This window comes from Protopterus annectens, chromosome 4.part1 (assembly GCF_019279795.1).
Source record: "Protopterus annectens isolate FY-2018-M chromosome 4.part1, PAN1.0, whole genome shotgun sequence".
NCBI classification, from domain to species: Eukaryota; Metazoa; Chordata; order Ceratodontiformes; family Protopteridae; genus Protopterus; species Protopterus annectens.
Window position 1 is genome coordinate 765,697,117 of NC_056734.1, and position 17,193 is coordinate 765,714,309.

Here is a 17,193-nt window from a genome sequence, read left to right on the forward strand (position 1 = left end):
ACTGCCTGCATTGTGTGTTTGTGAGGTTGCTGAGTGTACTTGCTTCTTAGATTATGTAGAACAGTGTGTGTATGTTGTACCTTTAAGAAGCATTTCCAAGGACATCACATGCATATAAATAGCAAGCACATGCTAGCTTCATTGCCATTTTGAGAGTGCAGCCAGAGAGTGAGCATGTATGAGTGTAATAACTAGTATGTTTATAAGTTTATCTAAGTTGAAGTTATTAAGCTTCAATCCTGATGTGTTTGTACATAATAAAGCTGCTTGAACAGAACACATAAATGTTCATCTGTTTTATCTTGACTGGATGAGTGACAGATTACATTTAGGAGGCCTTTGTGTTTTAGCTAGGTTACTTTTAAGATCCTTAGCATTTCTGGGTCTATCTGCCTGGCTGTAGAGCAGTGTGTGACTGCTTTAGAGTGGTATTGTGTGGAACTGTCAATATGCTTTTTGTTTGTAATAGCTTTGTGTGAGAACTTTGCATCCAATGACATTATATAACTACATTTTACACTCAACTCTATCAGCTTAAGTAGTAGGCAGTTGTCAGTAAATATGAGGCCATTGCTACATTGTCTCAGGATGCCCATTTCAATCAAGTGGTCTACAGAGTTAGTTGGAAAGTACATATCCTTGGTTCCAGAAGCTTACTATTGTGGGCCAAAGGGGGAATAGACTATATGAGATTTAGATTTGATTTACTGGAAGAGTTGCCTGTTTGAAAGAGCACCCTAAGTCTTCACAGGAAGAGCAATATGCCTTTTAGTACAAAACCAGAGAAGAATTTTGGCTCATGGTTAACTTATTAATTTAGAGTATATGAATGAGTGAGGATAGAAAAAAATTGGTTTATGCACCAGCATCAGGTAGGTAGTAAATACTTCACACTGGCTATTAGATTTTCTTAGACGTAAAGTGATGTACCACTGCCTATGTCTGTGGTTTATATAGCTGTAACTGACTGGTGGAGTAAACTAATGTTCCTAAAACAGAATCTGAAAATGAAAGTGCCTGTATCTGTCAAGTACAGGGTTATGTGGCACTGCTCAGAGCACTGATACCTAATGTTACACTGAATGGAAAAGTAAAAGAACCTATAGAAAAGTAGTTAAAACTCCAGCCAATAATGTCTACCTCTCAGAAGCAATGGAAAATTATTCCCTGCCAGGCTGCCACTACTGCTCTCAGGAAGTTTACACCCAGATTAGAAAATTGTATTTTAGTGAAAGATTAAGCTGTAAAAGTTGGAAAAAGAGTAGAAAGCCAGTTAGAAAAGAATAATTTTACAGGCAGTGAATAACATCCAGCTAATTAGTGGGGGAGCTGAGAAATACCATTCCTACTTAACTAAAATATTTAGTGGCATCTTTATTTAGCTGTAGTGCTCATTTCACTTGCTGTTTTCTGCCTGACTATTGCTGATTTTTGTATGCATTTGATTTTTCTCACCCACCCTTCTGCTGTTATACTTTTAAACTTGGTGGCTTTTGAGCTGTCCACCTCCACTATAAATCTGATTTTGGACACTCCTTCCAGTCCCATCTCATCAGCTCATTTTACTAACCACTGAGAGATTAGGTGGGAAGGCTCTTCCCCGTAGTCTCTTAATCTTGCATTATCTTCTGTTTCAATCCTTCCCACTTACTAAAAAAATAAATTAATAACTAAAAAATTGCATTTTACTCAACTGTATTTACTGTATTTGTGCTTCCTACTTTATTTAGTTTTTTGCTATATATTCTTAAATTGTTCCGTTGCATTTAATCTGATACATTTATTACTGCTCGTTAGTAGCCTGATTACATTGTAACTGTTATTCTAAGCTTCTTAGTTTTGATTTAAGCAGTTGGGCTTCAAACTAGTTATCTTACATAAGGAAGGTTTGTGATCTACACTCTCATGGCATGAAAGGTAGCCTACAACCTTTTGAGTTGGCAATTACTTGTTGAAGGCTTATTGTGTCTGTTATTCTAAAAGTGCCTTAATTCCGGTTTAAGCATGTGGGCTTCAAACCAGTTATTTTACATTGAGAAAGATTGTGGTCTGCACTCTTGTGGGTGGAGAGGGTAGCCTCAACCCTTCCAGGCTGGGAATTGCTGGTGAAGATTTATTGTGCCTGATATTCTAAGTGTCTTTGTTCTGGTTTAAGCAGTTAGGCTTCAAACCAGTTATTTTAAATTAGGAAGGTTTGTGGTCTATAGGAAGGTTTGTGGTCTACACTCTTGTGCCATTCCTGTCTAGACAGATTTTTTTAACTACTAGAGCATCTAGTTTGTACATAACTGAGCATTGCTGGTCAAGTTCCCTGTCTTATTGACCTATTCAATATTTCCTCACTCCTTCCTAATAGATTAGTAGCCATGGATATTCTCTTCGTGACTCTCTCTATGGCCAGTCTGTTTCAGATGGGTTTTCTGAGTTATTGTAGCAACTGCCTCGTGTACACTGACAACCCACTTATTCTTAATAAAACAGATAAAGTATGTGAGACATGTAAAAACACTTTAACGCTGGAGGCAAAATTCTTTCATACAACCAAAACTAATCCTATGGAGGTTGTCAGTGACACTTACACAATGCCTACTGCACAGAGTGAAGAGCCTAAGATAAAACTACTTATGCTAAGGCACTTACAGGTACTATTCATAAAACAATAAGACATACTGCACAGTACAACCAAAGAAAGAGTCCTCAAACATCACATAAACACTCTGTTAAAACACCACCCACAGCTACGCAGTGTAACACTTTATTCAATCCTTCTACTGCTAAGCCTTTAAGGCAAACTACTGCATAGCCACATTTCCTGGTAACTGATGATTCTATAGTGAGGCACACTGATCTCCCCTTCACCAGACTGAGTAAGGCGTGTGTCATGGTAAGCTGCCTTTCCAGGCCAAGGATCCATCAAGTTACACGGGCACACAGGTTATTGAGCCACATGTACCAGTATAACTCTGTCATAGTCCATGTGGATGTTAATGGCCCCAGACATACCTCCCTTGACCATATGAAGGGAAACATAATCAATCTCACTGATTATGTATCTTGGGCAGGTATAAGCCTAGCACTGAACAGCATACTACCTTCTTCAAGGATGATGCCATATTACCAATAGGAAATGATTGATTTTAACAACTGGCTTAGCTTCTGCTGTCAGTCCAAGGGGGTAAAATATTTGATGGCCTGGGAGGACATGGTTGACAGACAACGCTGCTTTACCAGAGATGGTCTTCACTTATCTCCTCTAGTTTTTGGATATCGGCAAAGACCTTTTCCACCCCCATAGTGCTTTCTTTAGGCAATGGAAAACTGATAAACCTATTGACTTAACTGAACCTATGAAGGAATATATGAAGGTAATACTGCTGAACGCTAGATATCTTAATAAGAAACTCCCCTCACTGCAAGCCTTCCTCTCCTTGGAGAGTGTAGACATCTGCGTAGTAATGGAGACATGGTTTGAAGCCACAGAGAGTACCCCAGCAATGCAAAGCTATAATGCCTTTCATACCTTCAGACCAGCTACTGCACAGAAGAGAACTAATGGTGGAGGAGTCTCAGTCTGTATTAAAACCAACCTCATATCTGGACTAGTTAAAGTGTAAGACCCACTGGACTCATACATGTGCAACTCACCATAAACAGGGTCTGGTACCATATCCTTGCAACCTATAGGTCCCTCTCCATGTCCCAGTAGCCATATATTACCTACCTCAATGTACTAGAGTCCTTCACTGTTCATCCCAATAGAATATTCATGAGGGATCTCAACTACCCCTTTATAGTTTGTAATCGTATACTTCTAATGCACAAGCCCAGTGATTTCTAAACTTTGGTAATACCAACATCCCAGAACAGTTTGTCCATTCTCTAACCAGGGGTATAAACATCACTGACCTTGTACTCACAAATATGGGGGAGCAATGTTCTTCACCCAATATGTCTTCACTCATCAGATCTGACTATAAGGTAGCATTATTTGAAATAAAAATTAAATCTGGGTATGCAGTGAAACCAAAAACCTTTAGGAACTATTCCAAGTCTAACCTGCCTCTACTAAGCAACACCTTGGCAAAATTCCAAGCACCCTCAAACCCAGTAAACATTATAGCATATGATGAGCTATTTACATAATCTTTGGACTGCCATACAGATACCTGTATAGTGAAAGTTGTTCCCATTTGTGTTAAGAATAAGGCAAACACAAAAGACGAACCACCCTGGTGGAATCACAATATCAATCTGTTATGCAAGATTTTTTATATATATATACTAAAATCCCCCTGGCCAATCTAAACAGGCAGATAAGAGGGTTAATTAATAATTCAAAGGCTAAATTTGAAGAAAAAATTACTTCTCGGGCAAAGGACAAGCACAAAACTTTCTACAGTTATGTCTGAAACCTCAGAGGAACTATACAACAATGCACAGAACTTATTGTAAATGGCATCACCCACACTGTACCAGTGGCCATTGCAAACCTTTTGGCTCACAGGTTCAGCTCACATTTCTCCACCCACTCCCCCCCCCTGAAAGTCCAAAGGAAATACTGCATACCACACTCCCTCCAACCATTACCAGAGAACAGGTCATCAATGCACTTTATACTGCATTTACACACTGAAGAAGGGTATCACCCGAAAGCTTTGTGGAATAAAAATTCTGTGTTTTTTGGCTCGTGTCTGCTATTTGGAATTTTTTGGTTGTTTGTTTGGACTTACTGTGTGTATTCCAGCAGTTCACCTTCATGCTGATCCTATTTGTTTCTTTTTTTTTCATCAATGCACTTTCCCAGGCCAAAAACACTACATTGATGGACCCCGATAACATCCCTGGATGTTTAATAAATAGCATGAAACATGACCTCTCTGGTCCATTTAAATCACTTTTCATCTAGATCCTTCAGTCAGGTTTTGTGTCCAAGGAATGGAAGATAGCTGCAGTTATTCTCCTGCACAAAGGAGGTCCAACTACTGATTGGTGTAACTACTGGGCCATAAGTCTTACCAGCCTCATATTTAAGGCCATGAAAAGAATCATCATGGACATGATAAATGAGGACATAGGTAACCTACAAACACTGGACCCATCACAGTTCAGCTTTGTTAAAGGAAGGTCATGCCTATTAAATCTGTTGGACTTCTTTGAGAGGGTCACCAAAGCCCTGGATGAAGGTAAGACTATGCACACAGCTTACCTCAACCTGGCCAAGGCTTTTGATGCAATACTCCATTCAGGCATTATAGACAAGCTCACAAATTTAGTTAGAAATCCTTTTATCACCTGCTCAGTAGCCAAGTGGCTCACTGATAGGACCCAGGAAGTTAAAATAGGTGAGGCCATCTCCACCAAGAGGCCAGTCACCAGCAGAATCCCTCATGGTTTGGAACTGGGTCTGCTCCTTTTTGGCATGTATTTCTCTGAAATGGAAGCAAATGCTGAAGGTTTATGGCAGACTAAGATTGTTGATGATTGCAGGCTGGGAGTTATCATTGACACCTGTGCAGGCACTAGCATTCTTCTCAAAATACAAAATGCTGCCAAAGCCATAGTCTTAAACTCAGTTCTAAGAAACACATAACTGTACCCTTTGGCAAGTCAACCATCCCCAAGAGTTGACCCAGTAGTCAGGGATCTGGGTATGCATGTAGACAGTAGCCTTACCTTCTGTGAAGACTGGTAGAGATGGGTGAAGACTGCCAGCCTAGTCAAATAGAATTTGGTACATAATTCTATAATTTGTAAATACTGTGAAATGTTGAACTTAAAACAATGTGGCAACATTGTCCTCTGCTGTAAAGAAAGCTAAGTCAAGCATTTCTTGTTGGTCCTTTGAAATTAAAATTATTTCATGACTGCTTTTGATGTTTACAATTCGGCTCCGGACTGGCTACATGAAGGCTTTCTGCCTATTGTTTTAAGGCTAAAGTTAATGATAAGAATTTACATGTGGAATGTCCTTTATTGCTCTAAGTGTAAAATAATGTAAATGCAGTTTCTGTCAGTCTGGGAACACCAGGAAAGTGTGAAATTATGTAATGTTTTATCAGAACTGCAGTTTCAATTTAAACAGTGAGAACCAGAGATTATTAAGTATTTTTGTCTTGACCATCCAACTCATCAGCACTCTGCCTATTGTCTTATGTAAGTTAACTTAGACTTGTGATTTCTTTTAGTGATAGCTAGAAGCTAGAAATATTAGACTAAGTGTTTTTCTCTGATGTCAGAACTGTACTACTGAATTATTTTAAGTATTTCTGTGATCTCTGAACTCTTGACTAGCACTGACGGTGTAGTAGAAAGTATTGTCTTGTAGTTTTAATTATTTATTATTAAATATTTTAAAACCTTTTAACTGTGGCTGGTTTGTGTAGAGATAATTTAAGCTCTAAGAGTACATTGCATGCTTATACTGATCCTGTACCAAGTCACTCTAATAAGTCTTGACTGTTTAGTCACAACTACCAATTGGATAATAATATTGCATAGTAATAATTGGACACCCTTTTAAGGGCCTTTCAGTAACCTATAAGTATTAGTGGGTGGTGTCAAGTGGAACTACCATATAGTCTGGGAGAAAGGGGCACAGCTGGAGAAACTGTGCCAGCCTTCCCCAGGAGTGTCTGTGTGGTTGTATAAACTCTTCTCAAAGTGCATGAGTGTGTGTGTGTGTGTGTCAGCTACTTGGGCAGGGACACGAAGCACTGGTTGGACAGAGAGGGTGCTAGAGCTTTTAGCTTGCCCACTAGGCTGAGATCTGGACCCTATAGCTGTGCCAGTGGGGAGTCTTATTGGGGACCTGGAGAGCAAGAGATCGACCAGCTCCAGACTGACTGTGATCTCTGTGTGCTATTAAGGGAAATTTCACTTTACTGTGTGTATTAGTTATCCTTTCCTACTATATGAGACGCCCTCTCTGGTGTTAGTGGTGAGGATTGAGGCTCCTTGATTGCTGGGACAGGGCACGGGCATCACATATTAATTGGTGGTAGTGGTGGGATATCCACATCACATATTAATTAGTTGTCAAATACTACTTGGCTTGTAGTGGTGTGGTTTAGAGTAAATCCTGTAGCTTGTGTACAGTGAGCTTTGAAGGTGTTTTGTACTCTAAATCAGCCATGCAGTGAATACTCAGAGTTCAGATCACAATTGTTTTATTTCTTTTGTTAGCTTAGTTAGTCAGGGTGAGCAGGCAGCATGTCAGCAGAGGAGTATAGAAAGCTGACAAGGAGCCAGCTGGCAGAAATGTGCCAGTCTAGGGGACTGGTGCATGGAAACCTGACTAAGGCAGACCTGATTGCAGCTTGGTTACAGCTACATCAGAAAACAGCAACCAGGAGGACAATCAGACTGGCAGTGGAGATATAATTCCCATGGAGAATGGACAGCTCAACCTTTCTGCAGTGGACTTAAAAATCCAGCTGGAGCTAAATAGACTTGTGTTGGAGGCCAGGCATGTGGAATTAGAAGCAAATGAGAGACTGTGACATTTGCAGGCTGAGGGGAATGAGAAACTGTTACGTCTGCAAGCTGAGGAACAAGAGAGGCAGAGGCAGCATGAGAAGGAGATGATGACTCTTCACCAGAGTCATGGAGGTAATGGGGGAGGGAGTAACTGGACCCCAGAAGCACAAAAGGTCAGTAAATTTCTTCTGCAATTTAAAGAGGGGGATAATTTTGATAGTTTCATTCATATGTTTGAGAGGGTATGTAAACAGTATGAAGTTGACCAAGGGCTATGGGTACAGTTCCTGACCCCCTTACTCCATGGTAAAGCTGTAACTGTTCTGTCCAAAATGTCTGACATTGCATGTTTTGATTATACTGCTGTAAAAAATAGTCTTTTAAAACTGTTTAAGCTAACACCTGAAACATATAGGAAAAAGTTTTGTGAGCATAGACGCAAGGTAGATGAAAGTGTGTGTGAATATGATGCTGAATTGAGCACTTATTTCCATAGGTGGGTGAGTGGATGTCAGGTCACCACTTGTGAAGGGCTGGCAGACCTTTTGGTGAGGGAACAAGCCCTTAGCACTTTGCCTGATGACATGAGGATCTGGTTAGCTGATAGACAATGTGCCACTTCAGATAAGTTGGGGAAGAAGGGAGACCTATACCTGGCAAGCAGGGCAGCCCTGCACAGGAAGTGGACCCCCAGTACTGCTCATGGGTCTAAAGGAACTCATGGTGGGCAGCACAGACTGCCCCAACAGAATCTGAAGGTAGCAGGGTAAGCCACTAGTCCAGGTACACAGGAGCTAGGGTTAAATGCTTTGAATGCAACCAGTGGGGCTATGTGGCATGCAGGTGTCCAGGGAGGCAAGGTGGAGAACCAAAGGTGAGGGAGTCAGTAAGTGGGAAAGACAAAATGCCAGTAGTAGGTTGTCTTGAGACAACAGGGGTACCAAACTACCATTCTGCAGATGTCCTGATAGGGAAGGATTTGGATGAGGCAGTACCATGTACCTATGCAGTTACACATGGTCAGGCTAAGAGACAAGCATGTGGGTCTGCTAGCCTGGGGAGACACAGACAGACTGCATACTTGCAGCCAGAACTGGTGAGGTGGCTACTTCAGGGAGGGATCTACTCTGTAGCAGTGAAACTGAAGGTGAGCCACAGCTGCTTGTGGGTACTGATGGTCCCTTGGACAGAGTGATTGCAAAGGTAGAGGTGAGTAGTAGTACCCAGACTGACAGTAAGGCACCACCATCAGAGGATGCCAGACTTCCTGTGGAAGGGGAGCTGGGAAGGGTTACAAGGAAAGAGTTGAGACAGGCTGACCTCTCAGACCCTACATTGCAAGACCTGAGGCAGGTAACTAGGGAGGCAACTGATTCTCAAGGAAGGGGCGAATCTGTATACTGGGACAAAGTGGTACTATACAGAGAGTGGATCCCCGAGGGAGGGCTAGAAGGTTAGAGAGTACAGCAGTTGGTAGTGCCTAGAGCCTACTATGTGGCACTTCTAGCCATAGCCCATGATATTCCCTTTGCAGGTCATATGGGCATAAAACGTACAATGAGGCATATTATGCAGAACTTCTATTGGCCTGGAATTTCCAGAGATGTAACAGGGCACTGCAGAACCTGTCAGCAGTGCCAAAAGGTAGGCAAGGCAGGAGACAAGATGAGAGCTCCTTTGATGCCTTTGCCTGTGATTAAGGAGCCATTTCAGAGGGTAACTATGGATATTGTGGATCCTCTGAGTACCCCACATTCCGCATGGAAAAAGTATATTCTAGTGATAGTGGATTATGCTACACGATACCCTGAGGCAGTGGCTTTGTCCTCCATTGGGGCAGAAAAGGTGGCAAATGCTTTGTTAGAGATTTTCAGCAGAGTAGGTTTCCCAAAAGAAATACTGACTGACAGAGGTGCCAGTTGCATGTCAGACCTACTGTCTTGTCTGTGGAAGTCCTGTGGAGTGAAGCACATGAAGACCACCCCTACCATCCCCAGACTAATGGTCTTGTTGAGAGGTTAAACTCTACAATCAAGTCCATGCTACAGGCATTTGCATATCAGTTTAAGAGGGAGTGGGACAAATATTTGCCCGATCTGTTGTTTGCTTACAGAGAGGTTCCCCAGGAATCCATAGGTTTTTCACCCTTTGAGTTGCTGTTTGGGCATAGGGTGAGGGGACCTCTAGATTTAATTTCAGATGAGTGGGAAGGTGAGTGCGAGTCTCACAAGGAGTCTGTTGTGGCATACTTCCTAAACCTCAGGACAAGGGTCAGGGAACTCATGGGCCTGGCCCAGGAGAACCTGGCAGAAGCCCAACAACAGAAAAAGTTGTGGTATGACAGGAATGCTTGAGCTAGAGAGTATGTTGTGGGGCAGCAGGTAATTGTTCTCATTCCTGTCAGACACAACAAGCTGCAAGCAGCTTGGGAGGGACCCTACAAGGTGGTAAGAAAGGTAAGTGATGCTAACTACATGGTGGAACTGCTAGACAGATGGCAGTGGCACAAATTTTACCATGTTAACATGATGAAACCTTACCATGATAGGGAGGTCCTTGTGCTGAGCATTTGCATTGGATTGCAGGAGGAGTCTGAGGGAGATCTGGGGGATTGATCTCCTCAGTAAAGCTTGGGCTGACACCTCAGTGGAAGGGGTAGCAATGTCCCAGCAGCTATATCCTACCCAGGTTCGAAAAGTCTGTGTAGTGTTTCAAGAATATGGGGACATGTTCTCTGGGAAACCAGGGTGCACCCACCTGGTGCAACACCAGGTGGATACAGGACCCCAAAGGCCTATTAGGCAGGCCCCTTATAGGGTTCCTGAGAGAGTCAAATAGACTCTGAGGGACGAGGTACAGGAGATGTTGGAACTAGGGGTGATTCTAGAGTCCAACAGTCCCTGGGCCTCCCCAGTGGTGCTGGTGCCAAAGAAGGATGGCAGCACCAGGTTCTGTGTGGACTACAGTAAATTAAATAGTCACACAGAGTCGGATGATTACCCCATGCCTAGGACAGATGAGGCCCTAGAGCAGCTGGGTGGGGCTAAGTATCATACTACCATTGATCTTACCAAGGGTTACTGGCAGGTGCCCTTGACTCCCAGTGCTAGAGAGAAGTCAGCTATCGTGACTCCTTTTGGCTTGTATGAGTTCACAAAAATGCCCTTTGAGGTGAAGAATGCCCCAGTGACTTTCCAGAGGCTGGTAGATCATATCCTAGTAGGAGCCAGAGGGTTTGCCCTTGCTTACCTAGATGATATTGCCATCTATAGCCATTCCTGGCCAGAACACCTTCAGCATGTCAGGGAGGTGCTGGGCAGACTACAGAGGGCAGGGTTGACCATTAAGCTGAGCAAATGTCATGTGGGTATGGCAAAGGTCTCCTACCTAGGACATAGAGTGGGGAGTGGTAAGATAAGGCCAGAACCTGCCAAAGTGGAAGCTATTCAGGTATGGCCTGCACCTGTTACTAAAAAGCAGGTGAGGGCATTTTTAGGGACAGCAAGGTACTACAGAAAGTTCATCCCCAGTTATAGTACCATAGCTGCTCCCCTCACAGACCTAACATGGAAGAACAGGCCAGATAAGGTAGTGTGGACCCCAGCATGTGAGCAGGCATTCCAGAAGCTTAAAGAAGCTTTGGGAGGACCCCCTGTGTTAGCCAGTCCAGATTACAGCAAAGAATATGTTGTGCAGGTGGATGCTTCAAACCATGGGGTGGGGGCTGTACTTAGCCAGATTTCTGCAGAGGGGGAAGAGCCCCCAGTGGTTTATCTCAGTCATAGGCTCCAACCCAGGGAGGAATGCTATGCAGCTATAGAAAAGGAATGTCTAGCTATAGTGTGGGCACTGCAGATACTTCAGCCTTATCTGTATGGAAGGAAATTCACTGTTATGACAGATCACAACCCCCTAATATGGTTAAACAGAGCCAGCCAGCAAAATGCCAAGTTGTTAAGATGGAGCCTGGGGTTGCAAACACATATGTCAGTGCAGCACCACAGTGGGTGTAGCAATATCAATGCAGATGGGCTCTCAAGACAGGGAATGGGGTAGGTATACTCAGATAGACCTAACCCTCTCAAGCGGCATTTCTCAAGGGTCACTTGAAAAACTAGCTTGAGTTCTCCAGGGGTGGGAAGAGAAATGTGAAGACTGGTAGAGATGGGTGAAGGCTGCCAGCCTAGTCAAACAGAATTTGGTACCTAATTCTATCATTTGTAAATACTGTGAAATGTCGAAATTAAAACAATGTGGCAACATTGCCCTCTGCTGTAAGGAAAGCTAAGTCAAGCATTTCTTGTTGGTCCTTTGAAATTAAAATTATTTCATGACTGCTTTTGATGTTTACAATTCGGCTCCGGACCGGCTAGATGAAGGCTTTCTGACTATTGTTTTAAGGCTAAAGTTAATGATCAGAATTTACATGTGGAATGTCCTTTATTGCTCTAAGTGTAAAAGAATGTAAATGCAGTTTCTGTCAGCATGGGAACACCAGGAAAGTGTGAAATGGTGTAATGTTTTTTCAGAACTGCAGTTTCAATTTAAACAGTGAGAACCAGATATTATCAAACATTTTTGTCTAGACCATCCAACTCATCAGCACTCTGCCTATTGTCTTATGCAAGTTAACTTAGACTTGTGTTTTCTTTTAGTGATAGCTAGAAGCTAGAAGTATTAGACTGTGTTTTTCTGTGATGTCAGAACTGTACTACTGAATTATTTTAAGTATTTCTGTGTGTTCTCTGAACTCTTGACTAGCACTGACCGTGTAGTAGAAATTATTGTCTTGTGGTTTTAATTATTTATTATTAAATATTTTAAAACCTTTTAACTGTGTCTGGTTTGTGTAGAGATACGTTACGCTCTAAGAGTACATTGCATGCTTATATTGATCCTGTACCAAGTCAATCTAATAAGTCTTGACTGTTTAGTCACAACTACCAACTGGACAATAATATTGCACAGTAATAATTGGACACCCTTTTAAGGGCCTTTGAGTAGCTGATAAGTATTAGTGGGTGGTGGCAAGTGGAACTACTGTATAGTCTGGGAGAAATGGGCACAGCTGGAGAAACTGTGCCAGCCTTCCACAAGAGTGTCTTTGTGGTTGTATAAACTCTTCTCAAAGTGCATGAGTGTGTGTGTGTGTGTGTGTGTGTGTGTGTGTGTGTGTGTGTGTGTGTGTGTGTGTGTGTGTGTGTGTGTGTGTGTGTGTGTGTGTGTGTGTGTGTGTGTGTGTGTGTGTGTGTGTGTGTATGTGTGTGTGTCAGCTACTTGGGCAGGGACACGAAGCACTGGTTGGACAGGGAGGGTGCTAGAGGTTTTAGCTTGCCCACTAGGCTGAGATCTGGACCCTATAGCTGTGCCAGTGGGGAGTCTTATTGGGGACATGGAGAGCAAGGGAGTGACCAGCCCTGGACTGACTGCGTGCTCTTAAGGGAAATTGCACTTTACTGTGTGTATCTGTTATCCTTTCCTCCTATATGAGACATCCTTTCTGGTGTTAGTGGTGAGGATTGAGGCTCCTTAATTGTTGGGCCAGGGCACAGGCGTCACACCTTCGACCACTATGTGGCCACAGTAGTGAGGAAATCCTTTTATGTTGTGCAACTCAAAAGTAAGGGCATGGCATCTCGATCTAAAGAGGTCATTATCCCACTGTAGTCTGCTTTTATCAGACTAATTATAGAGTACGATGCTTCCTTTGGTATGTAACTGACCAGGCATATACAGCAACTAGAGCAACGTCAGAGGTTCTTACAAAAAGAATACAATGAGTAACAAACTTGCCTTATGCAGTGCACATTAAAGCCATTTCCCTCTACTCAGTCTCCTATATATTGCTGAGGGGTGATCTATGCCTATCTTACAAGGCATCTGCAAATCCCACACTCATGAATCTCCTACATATTCGTAAGTCAAAGAGTACCAGAAATACAAAGTCTAGGGACTTGAATTTTGTCTGTGACTTAAACAGAACATGCTGGATAGACAGATATATATCCCAGAGACTGCCTGTCCTATGGAACAGGCTTCCCATACATGTAAAGATTAGTTTGTCTAATACCCAGTTTAAGCACAACCTAGACCAGTGGATGGGGAATGGGAAATTTACATCAGGCCTGGCAGCTATGTCTTCTATGGACAGAGGTAGCTTATAAATGCCTAACCTTATTTCCTCTTTAGATACAGGACATCATTATTCTTTCAGGAAGACTTGGCTTGGCTTAGAAAGGCCCACCTGGTCATCAGCCTAGTAACAATCTATGAATCCATAAATCTATGAAGTCACAGGGAAAACAGTTTTGTTAGCTAGATGGAGATGTTGTCTAACAAATTTACAAAGGAGAAAAGGCAATGTAACAAAATGGAGGCTCTATTAGCTACACAAACAACCAGGTGACTAAAAAATGCCCACTACCAGTTTTATCTGAACTGCAGTTTAATGTAAAAAAGTGGCAAAAGTGTAAAATCACAAGGAAAACACTTAGATTGACTAGGAGCACAGTCAGATATTAAAACAGTCAAGCAACTGTTCAAGACATAAGGCCAGTGTGTTTAAGCAAACAAGCTGTAAAGAAAAAAAAAACTTAAACTACCAAATGACTATAAGCTCAGCAAATAAACAATTTAGCAGAACTTTGTAGATCAAACAAGATTCTTGCACCAGGTGACCATGGGGGTTGAGAAAGGCAAGTGGATCTTGGGTTACACTAGCTTATGTAGCAATATATTCTACAAATTCACACTTACATTAAATCCAGTGGAGTAGTGACAGCAGAGAATGAGGAAGCTACAACTACCCAGCCTTCAAATCAATGAGTAGCATGCCCATGTTTTTTGATTCATAATATTGGTTTTGGGAGTCAAACAAGCCATGGACATATTAATGGCATGACAAGGCACTGTTGACTGTTAGCTCATCATATGGACTTTGTGTACATTGAAATTTAGGCTCGTTGCATATACTGGTCAATTGTCAGAAACTGAAATAAATGTAGTAACACATATTATAATGTACAATAGTTTCATTAGTTTCTAAAGTAGTTCAGCCTTCATTAATTCTGTTAGAGGAAAGGTAGTAGAAAGGTGAAAGCAAGAAGGAATGGGGGATTGCCATAATGGTTAAGGCGTTTGCTTTACAGATACAAAGGGCAGAGTTTGATTCTCAAATGGGGTAGTTAGCTAGGCTTAAAATGGCCCACAAGGGCAGGTAGCTTAGTACTAACATATGAGAGGGAGAGTGTATTAGGTATTATGTCCTGTTTTGAAGCAGGAGCATTTGGCTTAGAAGAAAAGGTGTGTTTTGAGTGCATTCTGTATTTGGAGTAAGTTTTAATTTTCCTTCAGGCCAATGAGAAGAACTTGCCAAAGAACAGGTGCCTGACTGGAGAATGCATGCACAGTGCATTGGAGTTTGGTTTAGGGGGTAATGAGAGTTGGTGCAGTTTGCAAGTGGTGTCTCAGGGTATATGATGAGTTTTTTCCCATGAACTTTAGCTGCAAGGGGAGTAGATGTTGGGAGATAGAGGTCTGCAGAATCAGGATCCTAATAGAAGGTTAGATCTTTGTTCATGGAGGGGTGTGTTTGTAAGAAATTGGTAGATGCTGTTGAAGATTCTCTGGACTGTGGTGTTTTTTCTACTGCTAGGGTGGTTAGATGAAACAGCTTAGAATGTATTGGTGTAGACTACTGTCTGCAACAAAATATTACACCAGCAATTATATGGGATACTCCAATACTGATAATAAGGCTTAGATAGAATGAAAAAAATGTTAGCATATGAATTCATTTTAGTTATCACATTGTAATAATGTACCTATATTTATTTCTACATGCTACCATGTATTATAGAAGTTATAATTTTTATGTAATGCATTTCTTTGCATTATCTGTTTTGTATTGCTGTTCAGTAGTCAAGTAATGACTGAAGAGGATCAGTTGATCAGCTTGCACACCAGGTAAAAAAACTGCACATAAAATAAAATAAATCACTGGAGAAGATAACTGAAACAACATATCTCAGATTCAGTCCAAATACTCATTGTCCTTCACTTTGTTATTAAATAACTACATGACAATTTCAAAAAGCGCAACCACATGAAATTAGTTCAAAAACAGGTGGTTACAATTGATTAACTTGTCTGCTTTTAGTAGAGCTAACAGAAGAGAAAGATTTTCCATGCAAACACTAGCAGATAGGAAGCAAAAAAGCTCAGTGTAGAATATCATTAAATGTAACAGGTCAAATCCATGTGTAAAATCTGGTTAAACCAAAAAGTATAAAGGTCACACAGACAAGCCAGTTCAGCAAAAACTACAAGAAAAACCTAGCCAAGCTAGAGTTTTCACTGTGTCATACCTTAAACCTCATGTAATAGAGGCCAATGGGATATATGAAGATGACTCTTAAGGACATTAAGTGTTTCAGATATATGGCTTCTGAATGTCCATGACTTTTTCCTTTTTAAGTGTTTATGGACAGATTACTTATAATGCTAATAATAATGCAATATTAAATGCAGAAAAGAAAAAAAAACAGTGATTTGTTAACTTTAAGACCTCCTAAGCTAATGCCAAAGTCTAAAACAACACAACCAGCAGCTTGACTTGACACTGATACCCAGTCAAGAGCAACTAACATAAGCCATTAATCATTTGTGTTTGCAACAAACATAGTCCAAAAAAACAGTTTGTACTTCCCAATATTCCATCATTCTCCAGGACAACTACAAGCTAAATGATAGATGGTAGCAGGCCAGAAACCACTAAATTCAAGTCAGCAGTTCGCAATTCAAAGCATCAGAAGGACATGTCAATCTTTTTGAACCAGCAAGCAGGAAAATTGAGAAGCCTAAATTCCAAGCAAGATGTATAAAATAATAGAATCTAAACAGAATGAACAGTCAAGAGCTATAAAGATTCAGACATGTTTAAACATTAATTTCAAACAGCAAAACAGGCATTAAACAGAAATTATATGTAGAATAAGGCAGGCAGTTACCATAATTTTGACTTTGAATATCATAACATATGCAAATGTAAGGCCAGATTCCAAAAGAGTTGCTGTCTCTGCCCTGATTCTGAAAGACTTGATCTTGGAGTAAGTGACTTACTTTGGTGTAAGGCCTGTCTATAAACAAGCTTACTATAGGAACCAGATTCCAAAACACCTGGTCTCAGTCTTAGCGGTCACTTAAGTCTTACAATGACAGCAACTCTTTTGGAACTGAGCCCAGTGTGTGTGTGTGTGTGTGTGTGTGTGTGTGTGTGTGTGCATGCGTATGCGTGTTTGTGATAAATACATAAATACAGATATATTCATATAAGGGAGCAAGTCAGTTGGTCGAATGTTTCTTTCATTGAAGGCATAAAAACTGGTGCAGATGAACAAAATACATTTCATTGAACTCTGTGAGATCACAGAACAGTGAAGATTGGGAATTTGTCATTTCTCCATACTACTGCAATCTCAGAGTTGGTATATATATTTTGCAGGTGGTATGAGAGGGATGTAGAGGCCTTTCCTGCCTGCCCAAAATAATGATCAGTAAGTTTTCTTTTTTGTTGTTTGTTTTCTTCTTGGATTTGTGTTTTGAACATAAATGCTCATTGATTTGTCAGTCAAAGTTTGGAAGATCTGATCATTTAAAATGTAATTGTATATATATATATATATATATATATATATATATATATATATATATATTTAT